The sequence below is a fragment of the Miscanthus floridulus genome, chromosome 8 (assembly GCF_019320115.1).
Source record: "Miscanthus floridulus cultivar M001 chromosome 8, ASM1932011v1, whole genome shotgun sequence".
In the NCBI taxonomy this organism is placed as follows: domain Eukaryota; kingdom Viridiplantae; phylum Streptophyta; class Magnoliopsida; order Poales; family Poaceae; genus Miscanthus; species Miscanthus floridulus.
The window spans coordinates 118629115-118636016 of record NC_089587.1 but is presented as its reverse complement, the minus strand read 5'-3'; the positions used below and the strand labels follow the sequence as shown (position 1 = coordinate 118636016).

The 6902-nt window shown below is 43.3% G+C and overlaps 1 pseudogene; it reads right to left on the bottom strand.

Moving 5' to 3' along the window:
- Positions 1-316: 316 nt before the first annotated feature.
- The window catches only part of LOC136469805 (lysine-specific demethylase JMJ26-like), a 34900-nt pseudogene continuing 28314 nt past the window's right edge, over positions 317-6902 (bottom strand).

The following is a 6902-nucleotide window of genomic DNA, read 5'->3' as shown; positions in this document are numbered from 1 at the left end:
CCACCTCTACCCTAGGCCAACAATGACTCTACCTCCATCACTTGATTGTGTTACTAGATGCTAGAGCAAGACTTGAGGGGAGGGCAATGAGAGCAAGAAACAAGTGTGGGCGTGCAATCATGCAGGAGAGCTAGCCTACGTTGGCAAGCAACATTTTGGAACAAATTAAACATGCCTACCCTTTCCTAGTGTATAGCAAGGCAATGGAGCAAGAGTTCCAAGAAGGACCCCTAGTGATCAAAAGTTGCCATAGTAAAGCAACAGTAAATTGTAAAACTTGGATGTATTAAATTCCTGAACTCATAGCATAATTGTTTCACCAACCTTTATCCGGTAAATCAATCTTGCAGAAAGAATAATTTAAGCAAATAAAGAATGATCAAATGGATTTCTTACCTCTAATATATCTTTCTTTGCCCAGTGTGCTTTAGGTAGCATGCGGAAGTCTTCAGTCAAGTGCATATATACATTCTCTAACACTCTCTGGTGAAACAAAGTCTAGAGCAATCTTTGTGCACGACTGTAAAAGTTTACCAGAGGGCTGCAATCAACTTTTGTGGACTGAATACAGCTACAAAATTACTACCACAATCCACAGTGGAGAATTTCTTATGCAAAAATAGTATGCTCAGAAGATATACCTGAAGTATATGCCAAAAAAAGAAGATATACCTAAAGATTGCGGACTTGATGAGGACAACCAGCGGGTATGAAAACAGCTTCCCCAAGCTTTTGTACTAGGGTCCAAGGCCCTACTCCTGAAAATAATATCAATTTCCAAATAACATGATGTATTTTCAAGGATGCATTGCATTGACTTACAGCTAATGTAACTCACCGAATTCCTCTTTTAGCTTTTTTATGTGCTCTCTTGTCAAATAAAAAGTTCCATCATGCATCGGATTATACACCTACATTATATATGCATGTCATGTCAGAAGAACAAAAAAATATCATGCATTGATCTTATAGTAAACATATATAGCTAGACCAACCCTTTTTACTTGGGAGCAATGTGTATGGCGGAACTCCTTGGAGTGCTTAATGAGATATTCTTTTAATTTTGGGACACCTTCCCTTCTAAATATGTCCCAAAGAGCACCTTCCTCATCCTCCAGATATTCAGGTGGTGTCTTATTATCTTTTGTGTCACCGTCACCATCGCCATTTGCCAATTCCTTCCGACTTTGTGCCCTATGTTTTCTTTTGAGCTCTACAACTGTATTTTCTTGCTCCTTATTAGAGGGGGGACCTTTGCGGTGTGCACAAGAACATTGACCTGCATTGCATAGAAAAAACATTATTGGAACATACAGGCGAAACCAGGTTGAAGTTATAAGTGTTAGACTCACAACTTATTAAGGCAAATAAAATGCTTATTTAGCAGAGAAAACAAAACTAATTGAAGCTAACTCATTGGTGTGCTATTGGAATAATCATTTGGATCATATCACTTACAGCGTCAGTCAAATCGTAGTGAAGCTTTGTGGCGGAATCCCCTCTGCCAAGCTCTTGTGGGAAGCCATAAGCTATGTACAATTTAGGGCCAAGATCAACCTTTATGACCCCATTAGGAAGCAAGGTAGAGATGTTGAAGAAGCTAGATTTTGCATTCGTGTAAGGTTGAAAAGGCAATGCGTTTATATACTTGTCTCCATGAGCAGGTAAAAGATCATCAAAATCTGCTGACGGAGGCCAGTCATTTAGCTTTAGCATCCTTGGCCATAGATTGGGAAGCCTCATGCCTTTATAATACCCTCTGAAGAAATCATTTTTGTGTAGTTCAATCTAATAAAACATAAAGAAATACTTATATGCTACCTTTCTGTTGTGCAGAAATATATCAATCAATAATAATTAAAAAACACAGAAGATTGATTGATGGAGTATAAAGCTAACATGACACCACCGGTGCTTCCAAGGCCACCGGTACCTCCTCTACAACTCCAGGTGCCGGCTTATCTGAAGGCGGCAACAGAAGGAAAGACGTCTTCATCAGCTAAAGCGGGCCAAGGCGCTATGGCAAGGCCCAGGAAGCCAAATCCCAGTTTCACTGGACCTGGGTGGGCTAAGTGAGCGAAAAGGCCCCGTGGCCCAATCGGAGGCAGCACTGAGGTTCCCTCTTGTAACGGCATCGAAGGAGGAAGAGAACTCGAACCTAGACTCGATTCTGAACCATGCCTGAAGGCGACGGCGGAGGCAGTGAGCTCAGCGATCTCGTTGATCGGCCAGAGTTATCGATCAAGGTTCCTTGTATCATCACTCTTTACTATTAATCGATAGTAGTCTAGTTACATCTGGTATCAGAACCACCTCGATCCACCAAATTTTCCCCAAATTTTTGCCACAATTTTTCCCCTCTTCCCTGTTGCTTTGACCGGCACCGTAATCCCTGATGGCAGGCTCTCCTTGTGATTCGCTCTCGTAGCATCAATCACGAGGATCCATAGGTCCACATCGAGGTTGGTGTGATCAGCAGCAGCGTTGGGGTAGGAATCCTAGCAACCCACCCATATCTCACCCGTAGACACATGGCTACGGCTTCAACTGAACAACCACTAGGCCAGATCCTGGCACTTCTTAGCGAGAATTCAAAAGGAATCAACGAATTGAGGACCTCCATGTAAGAGATGCGTACACTGCATATGGAGATCCTCATCTAGAAGCCCAATGTCGACAACCATGTCCACGAGCTAGAACACGCGGTGCTAGACCTCAGCGAGTGCGTCAAGAAGGTGTGGGGAAATCTTCCACAAGCTCAACTCGTAGAAGCCTCCACCAACGATTAGCAAGACACTCAGCCCTCCCTCACCGATGTGCCTCATGAGGATCACTTCACCCTGTAGGGTATCAAGGTGCCAAGCTCCGCCCATCTAGAGCTTCACCTACTAGGGGTGGCATCTAGGTCATTAGACCACGGCAAGGGAACTACACACCGGTGAAAGCTCTAGTTTGGTTTTGGTGAATTGATGAAACCCTAAGTGCTAACCTAGTTTATCAAAGTGATTATGAGATAGGTATCACTACTCTAAGTGGTGAAGCAAATGAAGATCATGACATGACGATGGTGTTGCCATGGTGATGATCAAGTGCTTGGACTTAGAAAAGAAGAAAGAAAAACAAAAGGCTCAAGGCAAAGGTCTAAATGGTAGGAGCCATTTTATTTTGGTGATCAAGACACTTAGTGAGTGTGATCACATTTAGGATCGATAGTTGTACTATTAAGAGTGGTGAAACTCATACCAAAATGCAGTTATCAAAGTGCCACTAGATGCTCTAACTCATTGCATATGCATTTAGGATCTAGTGGAGTGCTAAAACCCTTGAAAACATTTTGTGAAAACATGCTAACACATGTGCACAAGGTGATACACTTTGTGGTTGGCACATTTGAGCAAGGGTTACAAACTTCACTAGTGGAGTGTCCGTCCATAGAGTGCGGACAGTCCAATGATGCCACCGACGCCCTGTACAGAAAAGATAGGGTTTCACAGAGTGCACCGGACGCTGGCCTCAACTAGACCAGAGCATTCGGTTAGTGGAAGCAGTGAAGATGCTGGCGTTGGTCTTCAACCGAATGCTAGGTCACTTCGTGACTGGACGCTGGCTGGTTGCGTCCGGTCCCACTGACGTGGCAGTGCACAGAGAAGACGGTGAGTGACCAGACGCTGGGTGAGTCCGATCGGACGTGATCGAACACGTCCGATCGCAAATTTCCACCTCTAGGAGCTTACTGGAAGTGATCAGACACTGGGGTCCTATGTCCGGTCGGGCATGATCGAATATGTCCGGTTGCGAGTGGAACCTTACTGGAAACGATAGGACGCTGGGATCCTACGTTCGGTCAGTTTGAGCAGTGCGTCCAGTCACAACTTAAATGTACTGATGACCGTTGAGATTAGGTGATCAGCATTTGAAGAAGAGGACATGTGGTGTGCATCGCACGACCGGACGCTGGGGTCCTACATCCGGTCAAACCGACCGGTGCATCTGGTCGCCCCGATTTTCAGCAGACTAAAGAGCCAACTGCTCTATTTCATGGGGGCTTCTATTTATGCCCCATGGCCGATTCAAGCTCACTAGTTTGGCCATTTTGCATTGACATGGGAACCTTGCGAGCTTAGCCAAAGCTCTCCCACTCATCTTCATCATTGATTCATCATCTTTGTGAGATTGAGAGAGAATCCAAGTGCATTGCTTGAGTGTTTGCATCTAGAGGCACTTGGTGTTCGTGTTTTGCTGTGGGATTCTCTTGTTACTCTTGGTGGTTGCCACCACCTAGACGGCTTGGAGCAGCAAGGATCATCAAGCGAAGGTTGGTGATTGTCTCCGACTCCAATCATGGTGATTGTGAGGGGTTCTTGACCTTTCCCCGGTAGAGAGCCAAAAGGTACTCTAGTAAAGTGCTCATGGCTTGTGTGATCCTTATCTTGTGTTGGTTGTACAGCACCCTATTGAGGGTTTAGCGTGTGATGCCAATTAGCGCGTGAACCTCCAAGTGAGTGAATCACCACAACGAGGAGTAGCTTGTCGGCAAGCAAGTGAACCTCGGTAAAAAAATCATTGTGTTCATCATTTGATTCCGAGGTGATTGGTATTCATTCTTGTGATTGATTGGTTCATTCCTCGACTCGACGGTATAACCATCTTACTCTCTCTCTCTCTCTTTATATTATCGCAAACTAGTTGTCAAGCTCTTTAGTGTAGCTAGTCATGATAGCTTGTTAGTTTGGTTAGTGTGGCTCTTTAGTTAGTTTTTGAGAGCACACTAACTTAGTGTAGTGACATAGCCATTGTGTGGATAGAGACTATAGAAACTAGAATTGTGGTAGGTGGCTTGCATTTTTAGTAGGCTAGCGCAACACTTGCTTCGCCTCATATTTGTCTAACTGGTTTGTTAAGTGTTGTTGTAGAAATTTTTAATAGGCTATTCACCCCCCCTATAGCCATTAGGACCTTTCAAGTGGTATCGGAGCTGAGGTCACCATGATTTGAGGCTTAACAACCTTCGGTGTAAAAATGGCTTAAATCAACAACACTAAGAAGTCACCCCAATTTGATGGCACAAATTATCCATATTGGAAGTCAAAGATGACCATACATATCAAGTCAATCAATAGAAAGGTGTGGAAGGTGGTAGAGACCAAAATTGAGATTGATGATCTAGAAAATCCCACCATGGCCGAAGAAGTGATTCTCCAAAACAATGGCATTGCTCTAAGTGCCATTCATGATGCAATCAATGAGAGAACATTTGAGCAAATCAAGAACATTGAGATGGCTCATGAGGCTTGGAAAAAGTTGGAAGAATCATTCGAGGGCACCAAGGCAATGAAGGGTGCAAAGGCATACATTCTCAAGGAGAAATTTGCTAGCTTCAAGATGAAGGAAGATGAGAGTGTGTCGAACATGTTCCATCAGTTGGAAGTGCTTGTCAATGACCTCAAAGCACTTGATGAGAAGGTGGATGACAAGGACTTCTCTCATAAATTCTTGAAATGCTTACCTGCAAGATTTGGCATGTTGGTCACATTGCTAGTGATGACCGGTTTGGATACAATGACACCAAATCAAATCTTAGGAGATATCATGACCGATGATGCTTATAGAGATGATGATGAGAAGGAAGAATAGAGAGAGAAGAAGGATGACAAGAAGAAGAGTGTGGCATTCAAGGCCACATCATCCAAGGGCAAGGCAAAACAAGATACATCAAGTGAAGATGATGGTTCATGGGATGATGATGATGATAAGAAGATGGCTCTCTTTGTCAAGAGATTTGGCAAGTTCATGGTGAAGAAAGGCTATCGTGCTAGAAGGAAGAAATCTTCATCCAAGAACAAAGAAGAGTCAAGAAGGTGCTTCAATTGTGGAAGCAAATATCATCTTGTTGCTCAATGTCCATACAATAGTGACAAAGATGATGACAAAAAGAACAAGAAGAAGGACAAGGAAAAGAAAGAGAAGAAGGACAAGATGACCTTCAAGAAGAAGAAGGGTGGTTCATATGTAGTCACTTGAGATAGTGATGCTTCCTCAAGTGATGATGATGATAGTGATGATGACAAGACCGCCAAGAAGAAGGCACTTGCAAGCATTGCTATCAATGAGAAGCCTTCTCTCTTCGACACTCCATCATGCTTCATGGCTAAGGCCACTAAGGTACAAATTTGTGTTGATAGAAGTGATGAGAAACATGATAATGAAAATGAAAATGATAGTGATAGTGATAGTGATGATGATGAACCTACTAAGGATGAACTATTTGGCATGCTAGAAGATGCTAAAGAACACTTTGACATCAAGAGAAGGGAATACAAAAGCTTGCGTAAGGAACTAAAAGCCTTTAAGCAAGCCTTTGATGAGCTCAATGCATCTCATGAGAGACTAGAGGAAGCCCATGAGAAGCTTGGCAAGGCTCACAAAAAGCTTGAAAAGGCTCATTCATCTTTGCTTGATGAGCAAAATAAAAAGAAGCATGTTGAGACTTGCAATGTAGGCTTAACTTGTGATATAATTGATGAATCATTATCTATGCCTATCATTGTTCCTCCCGCTAACCCTTCTTGTAGTACTTCTACTTCCACCTCATCTAGTAGTGATGGTTTCACTTGTGATGCCTCACTAATGGTTGAGAATGAGAACCTCAAGAAGGATGTCAATAAGCTCACTCACACCTTGGCTAAGGCCTATGGTGGTGAGGACCGCTTGCTTATGTGCTTGGGTAGCCAAAGTGCTTCTCTCTACAAAGAGGGATTGGGCTATACCCCCAAGAAAGGCAAGGCAGTCTTTGCTTCTCACAAGACTAGTTTTGTGAAGGACAATGATCAGTTTTGCACTAGTTGCAAGCAAGTTGGTCATAAAGAGCATGAGTACAAGAACAAGAGGAAAAATGCTAATGT